The sequence below is a fragment of the Anastrepha ludens genome, chromosome X (assembly GCF_028408465.1).
Source record: "Anastrepha ludens isolate Willacy chromosome X, idAnaLude1.1, whole genome shotgun sequence".
NCBI lineage: Eukaryota > Metazoa > Arthropoda > Insecta > Diptera > Tephritidae > Anastrepha > Anastrepha ludens.
The window spans coordinates 93514913-93530134 of NC_071503.1; the positions used below are offsets into that span (position 1 = coordinate 93514913).

The window sequence follows — 15222 nt, forward strand, 5'->3', positions numbered from 1 at the left end:
CCTTCTTTTCTCAGATTTTCATGAAAAATGCCGCGCTATTTGAATGAAAATGATATTGAGCAGATGTTGGACATGCCCGATGATGGCTCAGAAGACGGATTTGAGTCTGATGAGGCAGAAGAGTTCAACGTGAATACAATACAACGGTTACTTCAAGCACCTGATGTTTCAAGTGACCTTTTACAAAATTCTCCCACTCATTTGAATTCTACACCTAACAGTTGTTCCGAGTCAGGTACATCTCCAATAGCATTATGTTCACAAATTGGCAGCCTGTTGACACACAGGAAATTAGTGATTTTTTAGGCATTCTCATTATAATGGGTTATCATATTCTTCCACATATCGATTTATATTGGTCATCGAATCCTGGATTTCGTGTGAATGAAATAGCTGAAGTTATGCCAGTAAAACGCTTCAAGAAAATTTTAGAGACTTTGCATTTGAACGATAATAGTCAACAACCAAGAAGAGAAGATGTAAATTTTGATAAATTGTATAAAATTCGTCCTCTTATATCTTTACTTAGTCAATCATTTCAAAACAATGCCTTCAATTCCTCTTCCCAAAGTATCGATGCGAGCATGATACTATTCAAAGGAAGGTCCAGTTTGAAGCAGTACATGCCGCTAAAGCCCATAAAAAAAGGCTATAAAGTGTGGTGCTGTTGTGATAGTAGCACAGGGTACTTGTATAACTATGAAATGTGTACAGGTAAAACAGGACAAGGAACAGAAGAGGGTCTAGGGGCTAATGTCGTAAAGAAATTGTCAAGTAAATTAGCACAAGAAGATTTCAAGTCTCATGTTACATTCGATAACTTTTTTTGCTATTTTTCTCCCATGCAGTACTTGTATGAAAAAAATATTTATGCCACTGGAACAGTAAGAAGAAATAGAGCAATTTTACATAACATAATAAAATATAACACAAAAAGAAACGGCAGAAACAAAAGCCTAAAGTTGAAAAAAGGTGAATTCAAGTGGAGAACTAAACAAGATGTAGCATTTACTGTGTGGCAAGATACTAAAGAGGTTTTATTGTTGACAACTGCATTTCATCCTAAAGTGGAAGTAACAACTGTACAAAGAACGCAAAAAAATGGCACCAGGGAAGCTGTAAGTTGTCCTATGGTTGTGAAAGAATACACCAAAAGAATGGGTGGTGTCGACCGTTTTGACCAAGTGAAGGGGACGTATGCTGTCGGAAGGAGAATTAAACGCTGGCGGTTGCGGATATTCTACTTCTTGGTGGACTCAAGTTTGACAAACTCTTTCATTTTATATTCCCTAACGTCGAGAGTAGAACAGCTTACCAACTTAGAATTTCGGGTGGCTGTTGCCAGAGGATTGATTAGTGGCTATAGCAGCAGAAAAAGAAGATCAAGCTTGCCTACATGTATCTGCAAGAAATCACGCATAGTATGCCCAGAGGTATATCAAAAAACTGTAAATGCTGAAGAACTGCGGTTTGTAAACGTAGGTGACCATATGCCAGCAGAGTTGGAGACTTACCGACGCTGTAAATTGTGCAGCACAAAGGTCAAAGATAAGCGTAGCAAAATAAAATGCAGCAAGTGTAATGTCCCCCTTTGCATCACGCCTTGTTTTGCACAATTTCATAGAAAATAATGTTTCAAATTCAGCTTGCATGTGGCTCTGTTGACGGGCAGTGGGAATATTTTTACCACCTATTTTTCCAAAACTTCCGAAATAATTAGTGTTTTTCTTTTAAGTTTTTTTTGTTATATAAATGAAAACATGCCAAAAATATAAGCGCAAGTTATTTTATTACTCTGAATCCTTCTGCCTTATAAAGGGCTAAAGAACTAAAACGTGGCACGAATGCATAAATGGTATACTCGTGTAACGCACTTATGATACAAAGTAAATAATAGGACTATGAATAAGTTCGTGCGGTTTTTTTTCGAAATTTGAAACTTTATTGACGTAAAATGGTTACAAATTTAATATTCAAAATATTGTCCATCGCTTACTACTACTTTTTCCCATCTTTCTGGCAATTCACGGATTCCCTTTGTGAAAAATGCGGTCGGTTTTGCCGCAATCCACGAATCGATCCATTTTTTGACTTCATCGTAATTACGGAAGTGCTGGTCAGCCAGGCCATGTTGCATCGATCGGAAGAGATAGTAATCGGATGGCGCAAGGTCTGGACTATACGGCGGGTGGGGTAGGACATCCCATTTGAGCGTTTCTAAGTATGTTTTGACCACTTGTGCAACATGTGGCCGAGCATTGTCATGTTGCAAAATAACTTTGTCGTGTCTATCGGCGTATTGCGGCCGTTTTTCTCGCAGTGCTCGGCTCAAACGCATCAATTGTCGTCGGTAGACATCCCCCGTAATCGTTTCATTCGGTTTCAGTAGCTCATAATACACAACACCCAGCTGGTCCCACCAGATACACAGCATAACCTTCAGGCCATGAATATTCTGCGCCGACGTCGATGTTGAAGCATGGCCAGGGTATCCATACGTTACCCGACGTTTTGGATTGTCGTAATGGACCCACTTTTCATCGCCAGTCACAATTCGATGCAAAAACCCCTTTCTTTTGTGCCGTTGAAGCAGTTGTTCGCATGCCATAAAACGGCGTTCAACGTCTCTTGGCTTCAATTCATACGGCACCCAATGGCCTACCTTTCGGATCATTCCCATGGCTTTTAAACGTTTGGAAATGGTTGATTGATCAACTCCCAAAGTTTTTGCAACCTCTTCTTGCGTTTGAGCCGGATCTTGATCGAGCAATTCCTCCAATTCGGTATCCATGAACTTTGGCGGCGCACCCTCGCGTTCTTCGTCTTCCAAGCCAAAATCACCACTTTTAAAGCGTGCAAACCACTTCTGGCACGTTCGCTCAGATAGAGCATGCTCACCATAAACTTCCACCAAGATACGATGACTTTCGGCTGCTTTTTTCTTCATATTAAAATAATGAAGAAGAATTCCCCGCAAAAACACATTATTTGGCACGAAATTCGACATTTTCAAGTGTGGTAAAAATATTGTTGTTTACGCTTCAAATAAAAAACTTATACTGACGTTTGTGCCTTACGACAGTAGCTCTCCAATGAATGTTTGGAAATGTGGATCGATGGAATAATAATCAAGTTACGCCATCTGTTGTAAAACCGCACGAACTTATAAATAGACCTATTAGTTGCTTAAAAATTGGATACATCATACTACTAGCAGTAAAATTTGTATTGGTCGAACGGGCGATACTAGTTTTGCATGAATACGACACGCCTTAAAATTTCAGACTGATTTTAGTGTGCAAATTTCGATGAAGTATTTACCGATTTGAGGCTAGTTTTCTTCTCTAACGCACAAATATTAGTTCCGCATTATTAGTCCCCGAGGGGGCGAGGTGTGTTGTGCTTTTAGTGGAAGAGGCAGTGTACACAAAGGCGTGTGGCAGTAATACCCAAAGCCTAAAGACTGGCCATTGTGGTATTATTCCATGACTGCACGCGGTGTCCCTACTTTTGACTCCAAATGGCTGATCTAGAGAGGAAAACCCGAAAAATCCCGTAATCCCAAGTTTTATTCGTACCATGCCTAAGTGATGAATGACCACCCTACATTAGTGTGCCCTTTGCGAACACCAGATACCAGGCGCCACAAAGCTGTAGATTACATAAAGAAACAGAAAATGTGCATTAAGGGGTTATACGCAGTTATGAAGCAAATAAAAGACGGGTTGTCAAGGATTTATCCTGAAGAAACTTCAGAAATTTTAATTTGAAAATTTTTGGCGGTTATAAAAGCATCCTTTAAGAACGTAACAAAATTTTTTATTTATGAAAATGTTGATTATAGAGCGCGCTGCAGGCGATTTCTGGAACCTCCTTTAAAAAAAGACGATTTACGGTGTACATCGTAACTCAGGATTGGATTATCTGAAATCAAAAAACCAAACAAATTTTGTTAATATATTAGATTATCTAGTAATTAATCGTTCGGCTAATCAAAATAGTGAATTTTCACAAAATGGCAGCTTTTAAAAGAAATGATTTCGATTTTTACGTTAAAATTTGGCCGTAAATTGATTATAAAATGGAAAATAAGTATCAGATTTACAAAAGGAACGATTAATTACTAGAAAATGTATCTCTAAAGATTGAGTTAAAACGGTTGACCGATCAAACAAGCCGTTTTCGAGATATCGTGTACACCGACTTGAAAAATGCCGTTTTGAAAAAAACACGTTTAAAGTTTCAATTTAATTAAATTTTTCAAGATTGGCTAACCCAAAATTTGGAACTTAATATTTCAATTAAAACAACAATTGAGCTAGATAATGCAGTCGAATATTTCACAAATAAAATCCATGAAGCGGCCTTTTTTTCTACTCCCCAAAAAGGTAATGAGATCAAATATCGTAGCCGTATACATGTATGTGGAGAGATAAGAGCATTAATTAAGCATAAGAGACGCCTTCGAAAAAAATGGCAAACTACTAGGAATCCAAGAGACAAAACTGCTCTAAATAAAGCAACAACTGAAGTCAAAGAAAAACTAAACGAATTTAGAAATAAATCAGTATCAGACTATATACACAGCCTAAACGATAGAAATGTTGATGATCATAAGATTTGGAATGCTACAAAATATCTCAAACATCCCAAAAAGAGAAATGCGCCTATAAAAGATTGTGGCAACGTTTGGTGTAGGACAGACAAGAGTAAGGCTTATGCATACGCTAGATATTTAGAGGCAATGTTTTCTCCGCTTATAAACCAAAGCAACAACGATGATGATGTGTTAGCATTTCTCGATACCCCATGTCAACTATCTCTACCGATCAAACATATTACACCGAATGAAATTCGCTCTGAAATTAAAAACCTGTGTAACAACAAATCTCCTGGATATGATAAAATTGACGCCAAAGTAGCTAAGTGTTTGCCGAAAAAAAGAGGTAAGTTCTTAACTCTGTTATATAACTCAATATTAAGATTAAACTATTTTCCTACACAGTGGAAGTGCGCCGAAATAGTTATGGTCCTTAAACCGGCAAAACCTGAAAATCAAATATCCTCTTACAGACCAATCAGCTTATTGACAATATTCTCCAAAATATTCGAAAGACTATTTTTGCGCAGAGTATTCCCAATAAAAAAAATAAAATAAATAAATAATTGGCGCGTACACTTCTGTTAGGTGTTTGGCCGAGCTCCTCCTCCTATTTGTGGTGTGCGTCTTGATGTTGTTCCACAAATGGAGGGCCCTACAGTTTCAAGCCGACTCCGAACGGCAGATATTTTTATGAGGAGCTTTTTCATGGCAGAAATACACTCGGTGGTTTGCCATTGCCTGCCGAGGGGCGACCGCTATTAGAAAAATGTTTTTATTAATTTTGCCTTCACCGAGATTCGAACTAACGACCTCTCGGTGAATTCCGAATGGTAATCACGCACCAACCCATTCGGCCACGGCGGCCGCCAATCCCAATACTGAAAGAAAATAAGGTCATACCCGAACATCAATTTGGTTTTCGCCGATACCATGGTACACCTGAACAATGTCACCGTGTTGTTAATTTCATAACCGACTCCTTTGAACGAAGGGAATATTGTTCAGCCGTACTTTTGGATGTACAAAATGCATTCGACAAAGTATGGCATCAAGGCCTGTTATATAAATTAAAAAAAATACTTCCTGCACCATTTTATCTAACACTAAAGTCTTACCTCACCGAAAGATCATTTTACGTTAAGGTAAATGAAGAAATAACTGATATTAGATACATAAAAGCTGGAGTACCACAGGGTAGCGTACTCGGTCCTATACTTTATACGATTTTTACATCTGACATACCCGAAACCGAAAATGTCCTAATGGCTACATACGCTGATGACACCGCTATACTAGCTTCAAGTCCGTCCCCAATTGATGCAACCAATCTAGTTCAGATAGAACTAAACGAGATACAGACGTGGCTGGACCGATGGAAATTAAAAGTTAACACAAACAAATCTGTACATGTTTTGTTTTCATTGAGACGGAAAGAATGCCCTTCACTCTATCTAAATGGTAATATAATTCCCAAACATGATACGGTCAAATACCTTGGCATACATTTGGACAAACGGCTAACCTGGAAATGCCATATTCAAGCAAAAAAAACCCAGTTAAAGATAAAAATAAACAAACTTTACTGGCTACTAGGACCAAAATCAACACTTAATCTAAATAACAAAATATTAATATATAAGGCTATACTAAAGCCAGTATGGACCTACGCAGTACAACTGTGGGGAACTGCTTGCAATTCTAACATAGAAATTCTGCAAAGATATCAGTCAAAAACTTTAAGGCTTATCACAAGTGCACCCTGGTTCGTCACAAATAAAGCCATACATACTGATCTAAAAATTCCCTTTATAAAAGATGAAATTAAAAAAATTACCACAAAATATTTACAGAGATTAAGTTATCACGATAACCCGCTAGCAATTGCATTACTTGATGAAACTAATGAAATTAATAGACTTAAAAGACATCATGTATTAGACATTCCATTCAGAACCTAATAGATAAATCTAATATTAAAATGTATTAAAATCTAACACATAAGTCTGAATATAAGTGTACATTAATCGTAGTATACATATATATCATTATTGACCTCAATGGAGCTCAATAATATAAGTCAAATTGTTAATAGTTAGATAATTTGCTTATTATTTTAAAAATAGATTGCAAATAAACGGCAAAAAAAAAAAAAAAAAAAAAAAAAATTTCAATACCGGTTGACACATCTCCGAGACATCTCTACATATTTAGGTATAACTCCGAAAGTATTGCTTAGATCTACTTCAAATTTCGTGCGTATACTTTTGAATATATGTACATTACAAAAATGCAATAAAAAAATGGATTTTTTTGAAAGTCATAACTGCGTATAACCCCTTAAGCAAAGGTGCACATGTGTCCGGAAGTGCAAAGTGTTCGCGTTACCAAGAACGAGCAATGCGATCGAGTTAACGACGTTAGTATAAAGATACAAGAGTATGTATATAAATGTATACACCACGTACATATATACACTGCATACTTGTATACAAGATTATTGTTTACGAACAAAATGCCGATAAACCACAATAGGCCCTTTAACCTTGTATGATAACAGTATACACAACACCAAAACAACAGAACTTGTCACTAAGGCAAACAATAGTTATCTACTAGTAAACAGACACCGACCGACGCGTCTCAACAGTAGCACTAAGATTTATGTAAACTAGTCAGTCTAAAAATTATGAATAAAGAGTGCACATTTCGGTGTAACCAAAATATATTATTTTTTCTCAAATATCACCAAATAATATATATTAACTAACGCGAAGACCATGACTCTACTACAAGTTAAATTTTCATTTATTAATTTTTGTTTTTAAAAAATATTGCGGAGCGAACTCCGTCTTTTTTATTCGAGCCTTTAACTAGAACTAAAGCTTATAATATTTTCTTAAATCTAAGCATACCCAAAAAGCATAGCCAATTTGACGATGTCACCTGCTTTGCCGCGTGACACCGTTCCTGGAATTTTGTTTCGAAATAGTTCGCACGGTAAATAAGCAAACATAGTAGCGTCAGCATAATTGCAATAAAAGCGGATGCGCGTGCAACGGGTCGCTTACAGCGTATACAGCGTTAACTCCTCCCCACTTAAATTCGATTGTCCTCAATCGCCTTTAAAAATATGGCAGGTCGTTTACACTCATCGTGGATGCGCGAATCGAGGTCGGGGGTTGAATGTTGGTTAGAATTATTGGTGTTACCGGGAGGTTCTTTGATTCGGTGATTTTCGTTGCTTTATTTGTTAAATTTGATGAAAATTTGCATAGACGTATCAGGAGGGCTGTGATGGCTATTATGACAATAAATGCTGTCATCGAGACTTCACCTACTATGGTTCCAAATCGTAGTGTTTTGATTTCATTCGTGTTATTCATTTGTAATTCCTTTAGGCTTTCAAGAGTCAAAATATGTTCCGGTAAGTTGTCTTTCTTTATTTTCCTGGCGGATGGTTCCATTGAAATCTTGTAGGAAAATTAGTCCGGGGTGGATTTCCTCGATTTCTTGTATGTGTTGGCTGTTACTGTAGGTACATGTTGATGCTAAGCTTTTGATTATGTTTGGTATGCATGTATTATTACTTAAGTCTACTACTTGTTCTTTATTACAAATATTAATTTTATAATGCTTGATACGTTGGTTTCTTAAACCGTACATTTTATTTTCTTGTCTTATAATTTCATAAAAAGGTAATTTCATAATTTTTCCTGCTTTCTTTACAGGTTTCAATATATAATTATCAAAAGTAACATTTGTTGTTAATGGTATTTTCACCATATAGAGAATTATTGAATTCTTATAGATAACATTGACTTTAGCGTATTCCACCGCTTCTTCTGCTGATGCAAATGGCATCTTTTCTTGTTCTAACTTCTCGATAGCTAATTTAATTTCTAGTTTGTTTAATAAAATAGAATTAATTATTCCATTTTTCGCCCATTGCATGGCGTACTTAATATTTATAACTTCTTCTTTGATTAGTCGTATCTTATTTTGAAAATGTATAGCGATTTCACAACTTAGATAACCATCTTTTTTAATTACATTATTTATATCATTAAATCTTTTAGTTAATTCATTCATTCGTTCATTTAGTTCTTGATTTATTAAAATTTGCTTATTGTTATTAATATTTAATTCATTCATATTTTTACCTAATATTTCGAAGTCATCGTGGTCTGGGGTACCAGCGATGTTCTTCCATGCTGTTCCAATTATATTAATTGATCTTTTAGATTTATTGGTATTAAGAGGCTTTAGACTTTGTAGGATTTCGTTTGTTTGGTTTAATTCTTGTGATAGGATGCGATAGAATAGATTCGTAATTGGGATATTTTTGTCAACGTACGTCTGCACTTGTTGTAGAAATTTTTCGTAGATGGTCAAGTCAATGATATGTACTATTTTAAAGGTTCCGTCCGCTATTTTTGTCTGTCCACTGTTTATGGTTATCAAATGTGACGACATGTAGTCCAGTATTTGTAAATCTGCTGCGACTTCGCAAAGGAATAGAATTCTGAAAAATTCGAAGCAATTGGTTTCTTAATTTCTTTTTTTTTTTTAATTTATGTCCTTCATGTTTTGATATGGCTTTTATGAATGGTTTTTCCAGATTGTGTTAAAACTGTGGTGTTTTTGTCTTGGGCAACTATTTCTTTTCTATATCTTGGGGTTAATTTATTGCCAAGTCTCTTGTTTATCCTGACATATATGGTTTCTCCTACAGCATATGCCTTGGGTGGTTCTTTATTTTTATTGTGGTAGTTCAGGTCTGCCTCTTGTTTGTCCTGTAATTTTTTTATCGTTTCCTGTCGGTCTTTTTCAAGTAAATTTGGATCACTACTAACCCTTCTGCCAAAGAATATTTCTACCGGTTTCTTTCCTGTTGTTAAGAGTACTGAAAAATTGTATTCTTTAACTGATTTTTCCAGGAGTTCATTAAATGTTCGGTGTGTCTTCTCTGTTTTGAGGCATCGTATAATTTCTTGGAGGGTAGAATGGAAGCGTTCAATTTGGCCATTTACACAGCTTGTGTACGGTGGTGTCCGGAAGATTTCAATGCCGAATTCATTTTCGATCATGAAATTTATGGAGAATGAATTGAACGATTTTTCATTATCTATTATCAGTTTCTCGGGTACTAGGGAGAAAAGAATATCCCTCAAGGGTTGTCTAATGTCCTCAGTTGCTCTGGATTTAACTATTTTCGCAATTGCATACTTAGAAAACTTGTCTATGGCAGTTAAAATTATTTTTTTGTCAGTTAGAAAAATGTCTATGTGGACTAATTGACCTGGATATTGTGGAATAGGGGTGGCCTGAATTTCCTGTTTCCTAGGGTGGCGGTCATATTTGTTTTCTATGCATACTGTGCACTTTTTTATAATGTTATTTATTTTTTTAGTCATGGAGGGGAAATAGTATTTTTCTATTACTTGGATTTTGTTTTCTCTACAGTTTCTATGTGCTCGTCTGTGTGTTCGGATTATAATATCTTCTTGCAATTGTTTATCTGTAATATCTTCTACTTGTTTTTGTGTAAATCTGACTTTGCAATTGTTGAAATATTGTGGGTAAATGTCTTGTATTAGTCCCATTGTTCGTTCGTCTGTCTTTATACCGTTAATTACTGATGGGTTCAGATAGCGTTTGAGAAGTTGTATTATTTTGTTTGAATCGTAATATGGTTCGGTGATTATGTGCCTGTGGAAAGTGGGGAAAACAATTTTAAATTGGTACGTCGAAATATTGTTTGTTGTAAGAAAGATTTGACTTTTAAATACGTTGATTGGTGCATCAACGCTGTGGATTAAGTTGTGGGAAGAGCTCTCATCACTGTGCTGCGTTACCGTTAAGGAATTTAATTGTTCCGTTTGCGGAATTCTCGATAGAGCATCTGCGACGACGTTAGCCTTTCCTGGCTTATAATGCAGTTCGAAATTATACTCTTCGAGAATCGCCTTCCACCGTTTCATCTTACTATTATTATTTTTGTTGCTCAGAGCATAGGTGAGCGGTTGATGATCGGTGTAAATTTTTACCTTTGATCTACCGTATAAGAAATTTCTCAACGTGTTCAGAGACCAAATAATTGCCAGCATTTCCTTTTCGTTTGCGGCGTAGTTTTCCTCAGTTTTGCTTAACGTTCTGGGTATAAACGTAATCGGTTTGTCATCTTGTGACAGTACCGCACCTATTGCGAAATTAAACGCATCAGTTCTTAGCGTGAATTCCTTTTCGAAATTCGGATAGGCTAATATCAAGTCCTCGGAAGTGAGGGCTGTTTTCAACTTATGAAATGCTTCGATTGCATCGGCGTTTAAGTTAATTTTAACTTCTGAGGATTGATTTTTGGACATTCGTCCTTCCTCCCCTCTTAAAAGGGATGTCAGGGGTTTAACGAGCCTTGCATAATCACGTACAAAGCGACGGTAATACCCTGATAGACCTAAGAATGAGCGCAATTCTTTTAAAGTTTTAGGATACGGTATCCTTTTAATTGCATCAACATTTGCCGGATTTGTTTTACCTCCTTCTGAAGAGATTATGAATCCTAAGAGTTCGACGGATTTTTTGAAAAAATTACACTTATCAAGTTGCACTTTCATGTTCGCTTCTTGAAGCGTCTTGAAGATTGATTCTAGATGACGGATATGGTCGCTTTCAGTCTTGCTGAAAATGATTATATCGTCGATATAAACAAAACATATTTTGGCTATATGATCACGCAGTATATCATCAAGTGCCCTCTGAAAAATTGAAGGGACATTTTTTAAGCCAAAAGGTAACCGAGTGAATTCGTATTTACCATTACTTATTGAAAAAGCTGTTTTTTCAATGTCTGATGCTTTAAGAGGGATCTGATGAAACCCACTCTTTAAGTCCAGCACGGAAAAGAACTGGTTTTTCCCAAGTTGCGTAAGGACATCGTTGATCTCTGGGATCGGGTATCTATCTGCGACAGTTTGCTAATTCAGCTTTCGGTAGTCAACAACAACTCTGTATTGCTTATTTCCTGCGCAATCGGGTTTTTTTGGCACAATCCATACGGGGGAATTGTACGGAGATCTAGACGGTCTTATTATGCCATCTTTTAACATTTCTTGGATTTGAGTTTCTACTTCCGATTTTAGGGAAGTTGTGTAAGAATAATAGCGGGTATATACTGGTGTATCGGTCTTAGTTCGAATTTCGCCTATTACTTTGGTTGTATAAGTGAGTTTTGTATCTGGTTCTGCGAAAAGATTTGGGAATTTATTTGCTAAATTTCTTAGCGAGTATTTCTGTTCTTGTGTCATATGGTTATCTTTAATGCTGATTGTGTTGACGGTTTTTGAAATTAATTGTTTCATTTTAATTTTAATGGTGTTTCCTATAGTTATGAGGCTGTCTCTCGTATGAATAACTGCATTTAGTGCTCTAAGGCTATCGTTGCCGAGTATACCATGGAACGATTTCAAAGTTGGGAGTATAAAAAATTTAAGGTTAAAGTCCCTGAGATTAAAAAGATTAACGTATGTATGTTGGGTGACCTTTACGTCTCCTGCTATTGACTTTGCATAGAAAACTTGTTCGTTAGGTATTGCCTTTTTTACAAAGTTCGGTTGAATGTAATTTTTTGTAGATCCGGTGTCTATTAATAGTTTGAGAATGTCTCCACTCTCCGTCTTGCACTGAATGTACGGTAGCGAAGAGTGCGTCAGCCTAAAAAATGTATGTCACTAGTGTCCAAATAGTCTTTGTCGTCATTGTCGGTGTTATATTGGAAATCGTCGGAATTGTTTTGGAAATCTTCGGGATCGTTTTGGTCAATGTAGTATTGCTCAGGTGGAGTTACCTGTTCTTCGTTATAGGTTTCTGAATCTATGTGAAAGTTTCTTTGCATTTTTTGTGGCGGTAGTGGATTGCCAGTTGTGGGTCTTTTTCCCACAAACTCATTTGGTTTTGGTTTGTTCATATAGTTTATGTTATGCGTACGCATGGATGTATCAACATCCATAGGCTCTGGCCTCGGCTGTGGCTTGAGGAATGGTCGCGGCGGCGGATTGTTCATTTGTCTGAACTGCGGCAGGTTGTTCATTTGCCTGAACTGCGGCGGATTATAAAATATGTTGGGTCTGTATGGACCGGAAAGGTTTGCGCGAGGCTGTGGTAAATATGCCAATTCGGGGTAGAGTTCTCTATTTTGTCGCGGCGGCGGCATATTAAACTTCCTTGGTGGAAGTGGAGGACGAGGATCATGCATCCTTCTACTTTGGCCGTTCATAGCATAATGAGACCGATAGTTCTGGTTTTCCAATTTCAGGCAGAGATGGAGTGCCTGAGGAAGGTCTGCCGGTTCTCTTATACCGAGCAGTCTCGGCAAATCGCCTTTTAAGCCTCGAATGAAAGTATCGAGAGCTTTGTCTCGGTACGTTCGAGTTAAGAGATGCATTGATTCTGGACCGGCGTCGATGCATCCAATTTTATTTAATATGAGCGACAGGTGAGAATATACCTGTTGGTAGAACTCTTGGATGGTGAGGTTACCCTGCACCAAAGAGGTCATCTGGTACTCAAGGGTACCTAAATCGCGTTTGTCCGCGTAGTGAAGGGTGAGGCATTTTGAAATGGCCTTCCACTCCAAAGGGGTATTGTACGACTCGAGGGCAATGTCTGCATTACCCACGATCTTGTTTCGTACTACATTAAGTATGCCATAATATATTATTTGGGGCTTCCTCTTTGGGGCTCGTAGATCTGAAGAACGCGATCTACGCTTTTCTTCCAGGAGTTAAACTCTCCTGGTTGCCCTGAGAATTCTCTAATGCATCGGACAACGTCCGGGATTTTGTCTAGATCCGAGACATTATTCGAATGTCTTGGATCTATGGTAACGTCAGAGATGTCGGAAAAGTTGGAATTTGGATTCAGCGCGGCCTGTACGATGTTTCTTCCCTCTCGTTGAAAGATATTACTAACCACTCTGGTCACTACATCCGTCAACTGTGCCATATTTATTTCTGGGGTGTTAGGGATGTTAAGGACAGGAGGTGGTGTTGTATTTGTGTTTAAAACTGGGGGCCTGATTGAATTGTTAGGGTTAGACATTTTCCACTTTAACTAATTTTCACTTATTAATATTACTTTCCAATTATTAGTATTAATTTTTAATTATTAATATTTTATTAATATTCAATTTTCCTTCTAAATTTCTTTTGATAATATGAAATATTCTTTAGTATTCGATTTCCTTTCCTAAATTTTCTTTTGTATATATTTATTTAACTTTCTTAATATTCAAATCTTTTAGTGGATTTTAATATATTTGACTTTCTTTACTATACGATTCCCATTTGGGTAGATTTAATATTTTATGTCAATTTCGGTCTTTTAGTTTCCTTGAATAAATTTAATAATAAATATTTTTTTTTTATTTAATTCTCTTTAATTTTATTTTGATAATCTTAACTTTATTGCTTACAATATGCGTCGTATCATTTTCTCGGATCCAGTCGGCTAGTATTTGGATACTTCCTTTTTGCAGTCGTCGTTTTAGTTGCTACTGCTACTGGGGGGCCTCATTTACTGTTCCGTTTTCCTTGACCGGCTTTTCGCGTTGTTCCACGTTGGCACTTCAGCTTTTTGTATTTTATTCTAAGGTGTCTGGCCACGATCACTAGTTAATCCAGTTAAACGTCACTGTTTAAAGTTTTTTTTTCTTTATTGTTTAGAAACTTTTCTTTAGCGCGTACTAACTTTCGATTGAACTTCGAACGAACGCGAACTTGTAAACCTGTCCCTGCTCGGGCGCCAGTTAAATTTTCATTTATTAATTTTTGTTTTTAAAAAATATTGCGGAGCGAACTCCGTCTTTTTTATTCGAGCCTTTAACTAGAACTAAAGCTTATAATATTTTCTTAATTCTAAGCATACCCAAACAGCATAGCCAAATTGACGATGTCACCTGCTTTGCCGCGTGATATTGTTCCTGGAATTTCGTTTTGAAATAGTTCGCACGGTAAATAAGCAAACATAGCAGCGTCAGCATAATTGCAATAAAAGCGGATGCGCGTGCAACGGGTCGCTTACAGCGTATGCAGCGTTAACTTACAGCTTAATATCAACCACTGCAATACGGCACAGGGCCTTTTAGACCAATTGCTGATGGAGAAAAAGATTAATGCGGTGCTGCTATCGGAGCCGGTAACACCTGTCTTATATACACATATATGTACATGTACATACATATTTTTATTTATCTATAAAAGTTAGTAAAAATGTATGCCCCTTTTTATTACTTACACAATGAAATTTTCGGTCCCCCAGTTGATATTCCAAATATTGTATTTACAAAAACCTAATACCTTCATAGGCGAAGAAGCAGCATTCTGAAATGTCCTTTAATACAACAAAAGCTATTTCATTCATAAACGCAAGCGCATATTTCTCAAAGCAAGGCTTGTTTATTCATAAAATGAAGGCACCACATCTTCCCTCACGCGCCTGAGTTGTCCATAAGCCTATTTTTCTTCAGGAAGATAAAAATATTTGGTGAACCGTATATTTTTGTCTTCGTAATATATATACATATGTACGCATATCCATATATATGTAAATATGTATTCTAAATG

General features: G+C 36.7%; 1 protein-coding gene across 1 annotated transcript in view; it reads right to left on the reverse strand.

The window, feature by feature from the left end:
- LOC128869217 (zwei Ig domain protein zig-8-like) overlaps positions 1-15222 on the reverse strand; it is a 51694-nt gene that overhangs the window by 23840 nt on the left and 12632 nt on the right. The gene's annotated exons all lie outside the window — the stretch shown is intronic.